The sequence below is a fragment of the Solanum tuberosum genome, unplaced genomic scaffold (assembly GCF_000226075.1).
Source record: "Solanum tuberosum cultivar DM 1-3 516 R44 unplaced genomic scaffold, SolTub_3.0 scf00001, whole genome shotgun sequence".
NCBI lineage: Eukaryota > Viridiplantae > Streptophyta > Magnoliopsida > Solanales > Solanaceae > Solanum > Solanum tuberosum.
In genome coordinates this window covers 5,512,036-5,527,561 of record NW_006238927.1, presented here as the reverse complement: position 1 = coordinate 5,527,561, position 15,526 = coordinate 5,512,036, and the positions used below count along the sequence as shown (strand labels likewise).

General features: G+C 36.2%; 1 long non-coding RNA gene across 5 annotated transcripts; it reads right to left on the bottom strand.

Moving 5' to 3' along the window:
• Positions 1-336: 336 nt before the first annotated feature.
• On the bottom strand, positions 337-5,031 carry LOC102592608 (uncharacterized). 5 transcript variants are annotated; one of them, XR_001472705.1, is made up of 6 exons: positions 4,855-5,030; positions 4,585-4,778; positions 2,447-2,528; positions 2,290-2,352; positions 1,398-1,890; positions 376-659 (listed from the first exon to the last, which is right to left on the bottom strand). It is a non-coding gene; the product is annotated as an uncharacterized lncRNA (long non-coding RNA). The 5 variants fall into 5 exon arrangements; XR_366500.2 differs by having other exon boundaries at positions 337-1,281; positions 1,398-2,352; positions 4,855-5,031; XR_001472694.1 differs by having other exon boundaries at positions 1,398-2,352; positions 4,855-5,031.
• Between the last annotated feature and the right edge of the window lie 10,495 nt (positions 5,032-15,526).

The following is a 15,526-nucleotide window of genomic DNA, read 5'->3' as shown; positions in this document are numbered from 1 at the left end:
AAAGGCCTCGCTTTCCAGTACCTCATATAGCAACATTTCTATCTCATACAACTACACTTTCAAGCGTGGCCTTTGCTTCCTTATTGCCCACAATTTCAAAGTGTTGCCTTTTCTATCTTATGTATGACAACACTTTGAAGTGTAGTCCTTGCCCGTCTACATACAACAATTTACAATCCTTTGGCTACACTTTTAAGTGTGGTAATATTATTTAGGCTATAAAATATTTATAAGCCACAATTTCTAATTAAAAAACACCAGTATTGTTTTGCAATAAATAATCTCAAGCATTAAATTAGCTAATAAGTAATTCAAATATATATATTTGCAATAAACTTCAAAAGATAGCATGTCTTGTCTACATACACATACTTATAAAGCAATATTCTAAATATGTTTACACAATAGTTCAAAAAGTACTCTTACAATAGTTCAATATATTCTAGCAATGAATATGTTTCACAAAATTAAATATAATGTATTCAAACTTATACAATAGTGAGAGAAAAGCTATAATCCCTAGGATAGAAAATGCATAAATCTATATACCCATTCTGTTGGATCTCCTGAATTTCCATTTAGCAGTTTGTGATTCTCTTCTTTGGACTTGCTATCCTTAGTCACTGGTAGCAACAAGGCACTAGTGCGATCAGGCAGTTCTGCAAGAAAGAATGGGGAAAGATGAGTATGTGTGATGCCGAGAGAAGACTCTTTGCAAAGGCGTTGCTCGACACATTATATTCTATAAACTTCTTGTAAACATACAATCAATCAAAATAGAATTAAAACACCATTGTCCTCTCAGTCAACTACTATTAGTCGTTTTAAAAAATTATATGATACTCGTCCAATAAGTAAACTAACCAGTTTATAGTGCTTAGGTAGAACGAATGCTAAAACCTTGTTTAAATTACCAGTCAAATTGCAGATTGCAGATTACAGTTCCAGTTCTAGATTTATTCCAGATTGCAGCTTTCAGTTACATATTAAATAGTTTTAAAAAGTCGAAAAACACTCAGATAGACTGAATTGGCATCTTTCTCGTGTTTTATCAGATGTAGTTAATGGAATTTCAGTCGTGTTAAATGTTCCACTGTCCTCAGGGGTTTTAGTTGGTATAAATTGTGTATGGAACTTGAAAGTGGATCATAGTGTTACATGTTAAACAAAAATTTCTTAAGAAGAACAATAGTTGCTTGCTTGTTGATGACTGTACTCATTCCTGCTGATGCTAACCTTGTTATCCCTGTTATCACCTAAAACTTGTCGTGCTTTACTCATCTTGAGTAACATACACACAAAGAATTAAAGTGGCATTCAATTATCAAGAACAGAAATATTCAATTAGATTGAGTGCAGACTGAGACAGATATGGAGATAGGATACATGATACTCACATGAGGTGTGACGGTAATTGTTGTGGTTATAGTTTGTCTTGATGTTCGGGCATGGGGAAATCCTTCACCAACGTTATGAGGGACATCATTTATGTTGATAAGAGTTGTTGACTTGTTTCCAGTTGAGTAGTTCATCATGTTATCCCCAGCTTCATACCATGTTTCACCAGATATGATGGAGACAGTAACAGTGACTATTCGTCTTTCAGGGACAGGCTTGACAGGGAATGCTAGGTTGTTGTTATGAAAATTATTAGTGTAAGGCAGCAATGAAAGAGGAGCTATGGCAGTAGAAGAAGAGACTGAGGGTGGTGTTTGGACCAAATTATTAGTGTAATTGTTGTTATCTCCTTGCCTTGATCATTTGATCTCTCCATTGCTACATCTACTGCTTGCACTCCCTGTTTCTCACTTCCTTGTTCCATTTCCTTTCTCTTAACTTCAGAAAATTGTTGAGCCGACAACATAAATGTTGTGATCGCGTTATCTTTTTCTTTCAGTTTAGACACAAGGTTCAGAAACTTTTTCCGTATTCATCACCCAATTAATTAACATTTAACAGTCGACAGAAATTACTAGTACTAAAAATATCACGACTCCTACGGTAACATGCATATCTTACAGTACCATGAATCTCTCTACTTCCTCACTAATCAAACATAATTCAGCCCCACCTCTCCCTTTCCCCTTCACCCTAACTAGAAATAAAACTCAAAGAACTATAGAGGGGAAATAGTGCATTTTTTATGGATTACATTAGAGGCATCAGAAATGATTGAGTTGTGTATCTCAAATGTGAGTTACAACATAATATGAAATTATGAAAGTGTGAGTTGCATCTAATTCCACATGCAAGGCAATAACATACATATAGGTTGATTAATTAGAATACCTCCATATTTTCCATGAAATCTGAATTGGCTATCATTAATTGTTTCTTGCACATTTCCTGCCACTTAAACAGAACATGAAGTATAATTACCAAAAGGGTTAAGTATTAATTTGTAAACCACTCAAATGACAAACTTTTGGCTTTTGGAAATAAATACCATTGATGGAATAGCTTTTCTTGAAGTTTCAATAGCTTTGGTTTCTTGTTGCGTCTTCTTCAATTCAAGCTCCTCAGTCTTTCTACTCAAATAAAAACACAGCCATAGATGTTTATATATCACCAATGTAAAAGCTTATAATTATAGTATGAAAATTCATTCTTGCATGAATTGGAAGAAGCAGCTGCATTTTCTTAGCAGGAAAGTGTGTCATATATACTAATGAAGAACAAAGATATAAGATCATTTTTAGCATAATAAACACATTTTTTGACCATTACCTGCATTCGATTTACACCACCAGTTTTAACAAAGAGAGGAACAAATCGATTTTCTCACAAACACAATCATTGATTTTTTTTATGACGGTAGCAAAAGATCTAACTTGATGAATACAATGAGTATCAAATAAGATCAAGATTACTGCACTTCTTCATAAACCAAATGAACAAACCCATTTTCTCACAAAAGGATCTGCTATCTCAAAGGTATTTAAACAATCAAAAGCTACAACAAATTGACTCACACATGTTTCCTCAACTAATGATCAAAATGAAAGAAAAAAAAACAGAAGCTAACATATATATAACAAGATGCAAAGGAATTCGAAAACAGAGTTAATGAAGCAACCACAACACGGAAAGAACTCGATACATCATTCAGCATTTATTTGAAAAAAAATTAACAAACCTATGAAAACCAACTGTTAAAGAGAACTTAAAAGACATAGTAAACATAAAAGAGAAAGCGGAACAGAAGAAAACTGGACAGAATCGATCCTCACAAGTATAAGATTTAAAATAAAAGCACTAGAGACACAATATGAAATCTAAAACCTTGACGTCTTGATCCACTCATCCAACTTGAGGTGCACGAATGAAGAACGTGACGTCTAACATAAAACGCTATCACAGAATCCCAACAAATAAGAATAAACTAAGACAAGCAGAGAAATTTGTCTCTTGATTTCAGAAAATGTTTCAATACAGTTCTTTAGTACAAGCCTGTTGGCATGTGAACTCTCGGAACTGCCTGTAGTCTATAAGGAGGATCATGTGGTAGCATTAAAGCTTGAGAAGAGAAGGTAAGTGAACTCGTCTATACGTCCAATATTGTTTTCTTGAAACGTCTGAATTCTGTTTTAGCGTTGTTAAATCCTCTTCATATGATCTTGGACAATCCGCACCTTAAAAGTTAGCTTTTGCATTTGAATTAGGTCCCAAGTCCATTTTCGAAAAATATGTCAAGCTTGAGCTTAGTTTAATCTGTTATGGTAAGTTCTTCATTTGTTTTCACTGATAATGTTTTCCAAACTCCGATCGGATACCCCAAAGACTGCCTTGTTTTTGGAGAACAAGAAGAAAATACAAAATTGCAGCAAAACACACTACACTAACAAAACAATAATAATGACTTTGCCAATAAAGTTTCATGTCCTGTTACATTGCCTAAATCATCTAAACCCACACTTAAGTCTCTATTGAAGTGATTCGACATTCATGTTCATGTTATTCTGTTTCCCTTTCATGTAGGCACAAGACTCCACAACCCTCTCAATCACAAAAGGAATGCAAAAAGAAAGTAATAGACGAAGAGGATACTAAACCAGACGACGTTAGCTCTAATGAGGTACATTTCTCAGTTTTTGCTCCTATCAAACACTAAGATCAAGTACTTCAAAGCCAAGAATTGTATGTTGCAGGAGCCATTAAAGAGTAGACTTTCAACAGTCTTTAAACTACTAGAGCCAGGAAGTAGCAGTACTACTATTACTACTACAACTACTACAAGCACATCTTTAAGTACTTCAAAGCCAACTGAAAAACCTCAGAGTCCTCAGAGTTCTCCGAGAAGTACTGAATCTTATCGTAATTTCACTTCGAACATCAAGAATATACCTCCATTGCCAAATTCTATAAGAAACCGAACTAATAAGTACAACAACAACAAGGACGCGATGAACAAATTGAGTCGAGTCCAAAGGTTTCAATCAAGCAAAGATTTTTTGAGATCTTGATCATCAAAAATCAACTGATGAAGCTAAAATACGAGCTACACTCTCAAAATTTGTATAAAAAACACAAGCATATCAAAACCCTAAAGCTAAAATTTAGACATTCAAAGATAGAATTTGTTACCTGATAAACCCTATTCCAACAAAATCATGTTTTCAGCGAGAACTATGATGAAAATCGTGTCCTTCAGCGAGAATCTCTTCAGTTGTTGAGCTCTTCCGTTCGGTCTGAAATCGTGTTCCTAGCTTCAGTTCTGTCTGAAATCGTGTTCTTAGCCAACAACCCCAAAGTTATCAATTCCTTCTTATTCTCCTCTTCTAAACACAAAACAAAAAATCAATCAATAACAAGAAGACTATTTTTAGTACTTATGGAATAGTGAATCGAACTCACGCTTAACGAAATTGTTATCGGAGAAGAGAATCGAACTCACGCTTGACGAAATCAATTCTTCAACTTCAGTTCTTCATCTATTCAGTTCTTCAGATCAGTACTTCAACTCTTCAGCTCAGACGTTATTCCGAGAAAGAGAGAACTCACGCGTGTTTTTCTCACATATGTATTATGTATTTTATTAAAATTAATGTTTTATGAATTATTTTTCTTGGGCAATAAAAATGGGAGGGAGACTTAAAATAATGTTGGAGGGAAAATTTTGGCCACACTTTTAATGTGTTGTTTTTACAATTATTAAATTAGGACACTTTAAAAGTGTAGCCATATATGTTAATAGTTGTTGTTAATTATATCATATTGTAACAACACTTATAAAGTGTAGCTTATACCATTAAAAATTACACTTTTTAAATGTTGCCAATATAAAGTGTAGCTAAAAGTTAAAAACTTGGTCTACGCTTTGAAAGCGTCCCCAAAATATTTTAGGCAACACTTTACAAGCGTTGTCCAGAATTAGTGTGGCCCTAGGCCTAAAATGGTGTAGTGGAGGTTCACTCAATTGTCTAAGTATGTTCCAATTCTAGTGTCCGATCCCAAATTGGGAATGAGTAAGTTTGTGTCGGGATTGTCTGATTTAGTTGTAAAAGAATTTCGTATGGCCATGTCTGAGCATAATATGAATGTCCCTAGTCATGTAGTGTATACCTTTGAAATTAAGCAAAATAAACTTGAAGAAAGGTTGAAGGAGAAAAAGAGGGTTAGGATGGATGATAAAAATTCTTCCCTTGAGAGGTCCTTTGGACAAGGTTCTTCTAAGTTTCTCCTAAGGTTTAATGTGGAGGGGGTATCTAACCCTAAACTTCAAAGAGGAAGCAATAGTGAATCGGTGTTACTTAAGCCTACTTGCAAAATATGTGGAAGGAAACACTATGGTAGGTGTTTGGCCGGTTTGGAAGGTTGTTATGGTTGTGGTGGAAGTGACCAGAAAATAAGAGATTGTCCGGTACTTACCGCTAGGGGAAGAGAGACGAAGAAAATTAGGTTTGATGCTCTTCAAGCTAGAGGAGAACAAGAGTGTCCTCCTAAGGCTGCTCCCGGTATATGTGTCATGCTTACCTCTATTCCGGTAGTACTTGTCTTTTGTGACTTGATGAATTGGACATGATAAGCTTTTATGTTTTCCTTAGTGTGTATGGGTTTGATTATGGTTATGTGTGTAGGTTGATGGAACCCAACTTAGCCATAATGAGTTTTATGATTATGTTGGAGGATTTTATGAATAGTGGTGTTTAAGTGATGCCTAGAGAATATTGAGGGTGGTATTTTTGTAAGGGTTTTAGTTGAGGGTGCTATTTGGGAGGCAAAGGGCCATTGAGATGTCCCAATATCGTTGTATTCCCTTTTATTCCTCCTTTAGCTTAAGATGATAAGTCCTCCTTGACTCATTTCATGATTGTGGAGTCTTGAATATCATATGTGTCCCATGATTACCTTATCCCATAGAGTTCCTCTTGTTAACCTTAGTATGGTTTGGGTGCATGGTCATTAGACCTCTCTTGTTTCTAGAACCCGGTAAGGTTATAATGAGTCTTAGTAATGCTTTGGGTTTGTTAGAAAGGAGTGGTATATGAGGTTTCAGAAAGGGGGATTACTCCTAAGGGGGAGATCATTTGCTTAGATAGAAAAATTGATTGAGAGTTCCGATATCCTCATCCCTTTCTTCTCTTCCTATTCTAGCTTGAGATCAAAAGTTCCTTTTTGGGCTTGTTCCATGTCTAGCAGTCATGAGTGTTTTAGAGATTTCCATGATCTCCTTATGTTATGCATGTTCTTGAAGATTCATGTTTAGTATGAAATGAGTTTTCATGATTTATATGTTCCTCATGTTGTTGTGCATTTTAGTATGATGATGGCATATTTGACTTCATGGGATGATTTGATGAACATGCTATGCTATTCTTTTTAAAGTAATTGCATATGAGCTCCATGAAAGTATATTGAGCATGATATGACTAGAACATGGCAGTAGCTCCTTGAACATAGCTAGTTCTTGAAATTCTTGCATAATCAGTACGTAGATCTAGTTCCTACTTCTTTCTGTTGCATTGAACTTATTGATGTGAGGTTGATGTTTCCTCTTATGATTTGTGCATTTTATTGATGTGTCATGCATAATGGGATGCTAGTCTTGAGTCTTTATTCCCGTAAGGTGTCTAAATCGTCGTTCGAGGATGATTGTTCCCAAGGGGGAGATAATGTAACACCTTAGAAAAATGGTAGGTTGAACGAGAGCCTAAACACGAGGGTTAAGGGGTATAGTGGTTAAACATCAAGGTACGTGCTAGACCTAGTAGTTTAGAAGATCTTCTAAGGTTTGGTGGAGGGTTGCAAGGTCAAGTGTCAAGCCAAAAAGGGGAAAGCCTAAGCCAAAGGCTAAGGCTTCCCCAAGCTTGGCCAAACATTGCCCAATGACCATGACCACCTTCACGACCAGTGGTCTTGAGCACGATCCGTGAAGGGGCTCGTGAAGGTCCCTTAGGCATATGGGAAGCAAGGCCTTGAGGCATAGCCACAGCCTAGGAACCACGACCTTCACCATGAATCGTGGTCTTGACCACGGATCGTGAGAGGTCTGGTGGTCTTGCCTTGGCATTGTGGAGGCCAAGTCCCCAAGCCTTGGCTACTGCCTAGGGACCACGACCATCACCACGACTCGTGTTCTTGCCTTAGGTTCTTAAAGGCGTGGCACGTTGAGGGAGCTACTTGTCAAGGGACCACGGGGACCACCAGGAGCTGTGGTACCCTTGATGGGACCCTTGCTTGATAAGGATTGCTAAAATATTTCTTTTTTATTGAAAAAGACTGGGTTTCTTATCTCGATGTGGGAATTGGAGGTTCTAGAGACAGGCTACCTAAGTCATATAGCTCGTTTAGAGCCGTCTTGGTGGTCGTAGTCCCTAGACGGGTCTGCCTAGTCGAGGGTCATTTTGTAATTTCTTATTTAATTAATTTAGTAATATATTTGTTTTTAATTGTCTTATATCACATATATAAATGGTTTTAAGTCTTTAAACACCTATTTACTCCATTATTTCCAAATACCCAAATCAAAACCCCAAAGTTCTTCCCCTCCCAAATATTTCTCTCTCTAGAAACCTCCTTTGAAGAACAAGATCAAGGTCAAATATAGGGGTCAAGGAGCAACCTTTCATTTTAAATTTCGTGTGAAATCTTCTAAAGGTATGGTAGTTTTCATCCTTAATTAAGTTTCATTCAAGGATCCCTTTCAAAAGATGATTTCAAGTTTCCAAAATCCCCCAAATAGCTAGGGTTTCAACTCAACCCCATGGATTCCTTTCAAAGTTACTTTTAAACGCTGAATTATGTTTGTTTATTAATATATTGCGGATTTTATATGATTTCAACTTGAATTCCTCAAGAATACATGAGTTCTCCAACCCTAGTTAGGGACCTTCTTTACATTATGAATGTTGTTGCAAGTTGGTCCAATTCATTGGATGTGAGTAGATTATGATGTGATTTTATGAATTTAGTATGATTCTACATGTGTACTTGATTAACCTAATATTTGAAGGTGAAATTGATGTGGCCTAGGGCTATGTCATGAAAGAGGCAAATTGAGGGCTTAGATATGACCTTTTAAGAATGATGAACTTCTTGATGAATTGCCTTAGATTAGATCACCTAGACATGAATTGATTATGAGTAAAACTTGTGGACAAAACCTAATTTGATTAGGGCTTATATGATGGATCATGGTTGAATAGTATTGAGATTTAGTTTACTTGATGCTATATGTCTATGATTGAGTAAGAATGAAGCATATGGTTAGTTTACCTTGAGAGTTAGGTATACGTGATGACCATGTGAGGTATTGCTTGAGAGTAATGCTGGTAGTACGAAGATGAATCTTAAGTGCTTTAATAGTAAAATCTGATATGAGTAAGTTAAGGATATTAAAGCTTAAATAAGGAAGCTATTATGAATTGTATATGGTGTTGTTATGAACTGACTTCATCCACATGATCTATAATATAAGTATATGAGTGTATACATGGAATGAATGTTGTAATTGAGTTAAGACTATATCTATGTCTCATGTGGTGAATGCTAGAGGTGTTGACTTAACATGATCCTTGAATGCAAGATATAAAGAGTATGCATGATTATGAAATTATGTGCATGCTTATGAATACTTTGAGAGTAAAGTGTCTATGAAAATAATATTGTTGTTGTGTCATTGGAAGTACAATCACACATATACACCCCATGCATGAATATGACTATGATGTGACTAAGGTGTTGCTTGTGGTTTATGGCCCTTGAACGGCGAAGTTATAAGGGCTTGTACATCTTTATGAGAATTTCATATAAGCTTATGATTCAGTTAGAAAGTGAATATCTTATGGTTATTGTGTAATTGTGGTATTGTTGAAAGGTAATTCTCCCTGTACCCTTACACTTTATTATGCATGAACTATTATGACTATGATGATCTTGTTGTGTTGAATGAAAGGCTATTCTCATAGACACACTATGAATATTATGTGAAAGTTTTACTAACATGTTGATGATTCTAAGGTTGAAAGGACATTCTCACCTAATGAATCTATGAGCTACTATGATACTATGTTGCTTTGAGTCCCTAGTTCATTCTCTAATGAACATGAACTTAAGTAAAGACTTAATGTGAATTGAAAGGGAATTATGTTTAGCACCGAGTGGATATGAGTATGAGATGGGTTCCTTTAACTAGTAGTTGGGTTCCCAATACGGTTATCTCTTGAGATTGAAACCTCCATGTTACTAGTTATGGTTTCTAGTAGCAATCTCCATACCTCATAACTATGTTCCTGCATAGGTCTTTAGCTAGTGGATCCACCTAAAACCTAAAATTAACGCTTCCTTAGGCAAGTAGGACACTTATTTTTGGTGTGGGGGTTTACACCGGATTCCATGTAGCTCACATGATCTATGTCGGTTAAGGCTATTTCCCTATATGATAAGAATATGAATTATGATAAGAACATGAGTTTTGTATTTTGGTTCCTCAAAAGGTTCTACTTAGTATTAGTGGGGGTATGGGACTTCATCCATGCATTGCACAAGTAGATTTTGAGAGTAGGCATGGTATGTCTCTCTTATGATATGAGGATTATGAGTTAATGCATGCTTTATGTGAATTATGAACTTAAACTATACTTATGACTTCTTAATGAGCTTTACGTAGTGTGAGTGGGGGTATGGGACTTCACTTATACATTGCACAAGTAGACTTATAAGGGGTTATGGTGTGGTTTCCTTATGCTATGAAGATATATGAATTTATGTAAGCATGATATGGCATGTTTCTATGAGTGTTGGCTATGGATAAGGTTAAGGTATGTTATGCATGATTATGGTGGCTTAAAAGTGATACTTAGTGTAGATAGGATTATGGGATCCTATCTATATATTGCACTACTGTAGCTTAGGGTTGCTTATGTGATTGTTCTATTATGATGATATGATCTTGGTATGTAATTATGCAAGTGAACTATGTCTTGTGAAGATTTGATTATGCATTATGTTGTGTTGGAGACTATGTTTGTGATTATGATGATATCCCCTATGTTATGATGAATTGTGCATAGTTTGTCTTATGAGCTCATTCTCCAACTATTTCAAAGATGATGTTCCAAAGTGGCATATAGCATGGTTTCAAATAAAAGGTCCCTTTTATGCATGTTTTAAGGATTTTCTATGCATGGCTTCCATTCTTAGTACATTCTATGCTTAGGTTTGGTGGAGGGTTGCAAGTTCAAGTGTCAAGCAAAAAAGGGGCAAGCCTAAATCAAAGGCAGGCTCCCCCAAGCTTGGCCAAACATTTCCCAAGGACCACGACCACTTTTACGACCAGTGGTCTTGACCATGGTCCGAGAAGGGGCTCGTGAAGGTCCGTTAGGCATGTGGAAAGCAAGGCCTTGATGCCTAACCACTGCCTAGGAACCACGACATTCACCGCGACTCGTGGTCTTGACCACGGATTGTGGGAGATCTCATGGTCTTGCCTTGGCATTGTGGAGGCCAAGTCCACAAGCCTTGGCTACTGCCTAGGCACCACGACTATCGCCACGACTCGTTGTCTTGACCACGAATCATGGGAGGTTTCGTGGTCTTGACCACGGATCGTGGGAGGTCTCGTGGTCTTGCCTTAGGCTCTTGAAGGCTTGGTACGTTGAGGGAGCCACTGGTCAAGGGACCACGGGAACCACCACGAGCCGTAGTACCCTTGACGGGACGTCTAGGTGACCGTAGTCCCTGGACGGGTCTGCTTAGTCGAGGGTCATTTGGTAATTTCTTATTTAAATACTTAATTTACGGGTTCTTTTCTAATTGGTTTATATTACATATATAAATGGTTTGAAGTCTTTAAACACCTATTTACTCCATTATTTCCAAATACCCAAATCAAAACACCAAAGTTCTTCCCCTCCAAAATATTTCTCTCTCTAAAAACCTCCATTGAAGAACAAGAACAAGGTCAAGTCTAGGAGTCAAGGAGCAGCCTTTATTCTTCAAATTTGGTGTGGAAATCTTCTAAAGGTAAGGTAGTTTTCATCCTTGATTAAGTTTCATTCAAGGAGCCCTTTCAAAAGATGATTTTAAGTTTCCAAAATCCCCTAAATAGCTAGGGTTTCAACTCATCCCCATGGATTTCTTTCAAAGTTGCTTTTAAGGGTTGAATTATGTTTGCTTATGAATGTATTGCAGAATTTATATGATTTCGACTTGAATTCCTCAAGAATCCATTAGTTCTCCAATCCCAGTTATGGTCCTTCTTTACATTATAAATGTTGTTGCAAGTTGGTCCAAATGATTAAATGTGCGTAGATTATGATGTGATTGCATGAATTTATTATGATTCTACATGTATACTTGATTAACCTAATATTTGAAGGTGAAATTGATGTGGCCTAGGGCTATGTCATGAAAGAGGGAAATTGAGGGCTTTTATGTGACCTTCTAAGATTGATGAACTTCTTCATGAATTGTCTTAGATTAGATCACCTAGACATGAATTGATTATGAGTAAAACTTGTGGACAAAAACTAATTTGATTAGGGCTTATATAATGGATCATGGTTGAATAGTCTTGAGATTTAGTTTACTTGATGATATATGTCTATGATTGAGTAAGAATGAAGTATGTGGTCAGTATACCTTGAGAGTTAGGTTTACATGATGACCATGTGCGGTATTTCTTGAGAGTAATGTTTGTAGTATGAAGATGTATCTTAAGGGCTTTAATAGTAAAAGTTAATATGAAGAAGTTAAGGATGATAAAGCTTAAAGAAGGAAGCTATTATGTATGTTGAATTGTATATAGCATTATTGTGAAAGGAATTCATCCACATGATCTATAATATGAGTATATGAGTGTATACATGGAGTGAATGTTGTAATTGAGTTAAGACTATATCTATGTCTCATGTGGTGAATGCTAGAGGTGTTGACTTAACATGATCCTTGAATGTAAGATATGAAGAGTATGCATGATTATGATATTATGTGCATGCTTATGAATACTTTGAGAGTAAAGTGTCTATGAAAATAATATTGTTGTTGTGTCATTGGAAGGACAATCACACACATACACCCCATGCATGAATATGACTATGATGTGACTAAGGTGTTGCTTGTGGTTCATATCCCTTGAAGGGCAAAGATATGAGGGTTTGTACATCTTTATGAGAATTGTGTATAAGCTTATGATTCACTTAGAAAGTGAATATCTTATGGTTATTGTGTAATTGTGGTATTATTGAAAGGTAATTCTCCCCGTACCCTTACACTTTATTATGCATGAACTATTATGACTATGATGATCTTGTTGTGTTGAATGAAAGGCTATTCTCATAAACACACTATGAATATTATGTGAAAGGTTTACTCACATGTGGATGATTCGAAGGTTGAAAGGACATTCTTACCTAATGAATCTAAGAGCTATTATGTACCTATGTTCTTTTAAGTGCCTAGTGCATTCTCTCATGAACATGAAATTAAGTAAAGACTTAATGTGAATTTAAAGGAAATTATGCTTAGCACCGAGTGGATATGAGTATGAGATGGGTTCCTTCATTCTAGTAATTGGGTTCCCAATACGGTTATCTCATGAGATGGAAACCAACACGTTAGTAGTTAGGGTTTTTAGTAGCAATCTCCATATCCCATAAATATGTGCCCACATAGGTTTTTAGCTAGTCGATCCACCTAAAAGCTCAAATGAACGTTCTACCTTAGGCAAGTAGGAGACCTCTTTTCGATGTGGGGATAGAACACCGAATTCCATGTAGCTCACATGGTCTATGTCGGTTAAGGTTATTTCCCTATATGATAAGAATATGAGTTATGATAATAACATGAGTTATGTATTATGGTTCCTCAAAAGGTTCTACTTAGTATTAATGGGGGAATGGGACTTCATTCATGCATTGCACAAGTAGACTTTGAGAGTGGGCATGGTATGTCGCTCTTATGATATGATGATTATGAGTTAATGTATGCTTTATATGAATTATGAACATGAACTATACTTATGACTTCTTAATGAGCTTTACTTAGGGTGAGTAGGGGTATGGGACTTCACTTATACATTGCACAAATAGACTTATAAGGGGGTTATGGTGTGGTTTCCTTATGCTATGAAGATATATGAATTTATGTATGCATGATATTGATTGTTGCTATGAGTGTTGGTTATGGATAAGGTTAAGGTATGTTATGCATGATTATGGTGGCCTAAAAGTGAGACTTAGTGTAGATAGGATTATGGGATCCTATCTATGCATTGCACAACTATAGTTTAGGGTTGCTTATGTGATAGTTCTATTATGATGATATGATCTTGGTATGTAATTATGCATGTGAACTATGTCTTTTGAAGATTGGAGTATGCATTATGTTGTGTTAGAGACTATGCTTGTGATTATGTTGATATCCCTTATGTTATGTTGAATTGTGCATGGTTTGTCTTATGAGCTACATTCTCCAACTATTTCAAAGAGGATGTTCCAAAGTGGCATATAGCACGGTTTCAAATAAAATGTCCCTTTAGGCATGTTTTAAGGATTTTCTATGCATGGCTTCCATACTTAGTACTTTTGTGCTAACCCATATTTCTACATTTTCTTTAAGTGTAGGGTTTGGTGATATCGGATTATACCCTCGTATCTAGGACTATAGTAGATCACGAAGAAGAAGATTGGTTAGTCCTCATAGTATTCGAGGGGTTGACTATATGCCATTTATGCCTTTCTTTTATGTTTTAGACTTTTGTAAGGGTCGTGTCTCTAAGATTGTATTCAAGAGTTTTAATTCAAATGTTATAGATTGTTTGAGACATAGTGCTATAGATTCTCTCTCATTTTATAAAGGGAAAATTGTATATAATAGCAAACTGTTAATTCAAATGAAATTCTATAAATATAGTTTGGTTTAATTGTACCCCATAGAAAACTATTGCTATTTCACCTCTCTCCTGGTGAATATCGCTCGCCACTCTCGTTCTCTCTCTCGCCTCTCTCATTGTTTATACAAACGCAAGTGTATAAAGTGCGTTTGTGTTTGTATAAAGCAAGAGAAAATCGTATATATACATATATTTTTGTTCCCCTCTCTCCCCTCTCCCAGATCTCGCTCTCTCTCTCGCCTCTCTCACTTTATACAAAAACACAAATTGTCTAAAATGTGTTTGTGTTTGTATAAAGCGAGAAAAAATTGTATATATACATATATTTTTGTTCCCCGCTCGCCCCTTTCCCAGATCTCGCTCTCTCACTCGCCTGTCTCACTTTATACAAAAACACAAATTGTCTAAAATGTGTTTGTGTTTGTATAAAGCAAGAGAAAATCGTATATATACATATATTTTCGTTCCCCTCTCTCCCCTCCCCCAGATCTCGCTCGCCACTCTCCCAGATCTCGCTCCCTCACTCGCCTCTCTCACTTTATACAATTGATCTTTTTGTGTATGTATGCCAAAGCAGATTATACAACTTGCTTTCAATTGTATATGTATAGCGAATTATATATATATATGTTTTGCTATGGAGCGCAATTATGCAAACATTGCTATAGCATACAAATATGATTTTTTTGTTTGCTATATGTGAAAATTGCTCTTTTATAAAAGACTTCGATTGTAAAGAAAAGTTTTAAATTTTCCGCATTTTTCCCTATGTTCTTATGTCATGATAAGCTAAGGGCTTGTATGAGACCCCTTCGGGGTTAAGTACGTCGTGTAACATCTAGGGGGCACTCTTGGGTCGTGACACACCCACACTAACCCTCCAGTGGGAGAATGATACACTCAAATTACACCTCCCTAAAGAAGTATAAGCGATCGTTATCAAGTAAAGAACCCAACTTGTAGGTTGGGGTCGATCCTACGAGGAAAATGGTTTAGAATTTGCTTTAACCAACAATTATATTCAATTAGTCAAAGTACTTCCAGAAACAAGAAATAAAAGGGGGGGATTTGTGAAACAAATTCAGGAACTTATGTAAGTATTCAGTGAGCAAGATTCAAACTTTAGTTGTTATCAACATGAGAAAGTAACTAGGGTGTACGTGTTCCCCATAAGCTCATAACGCGGTAATCCTA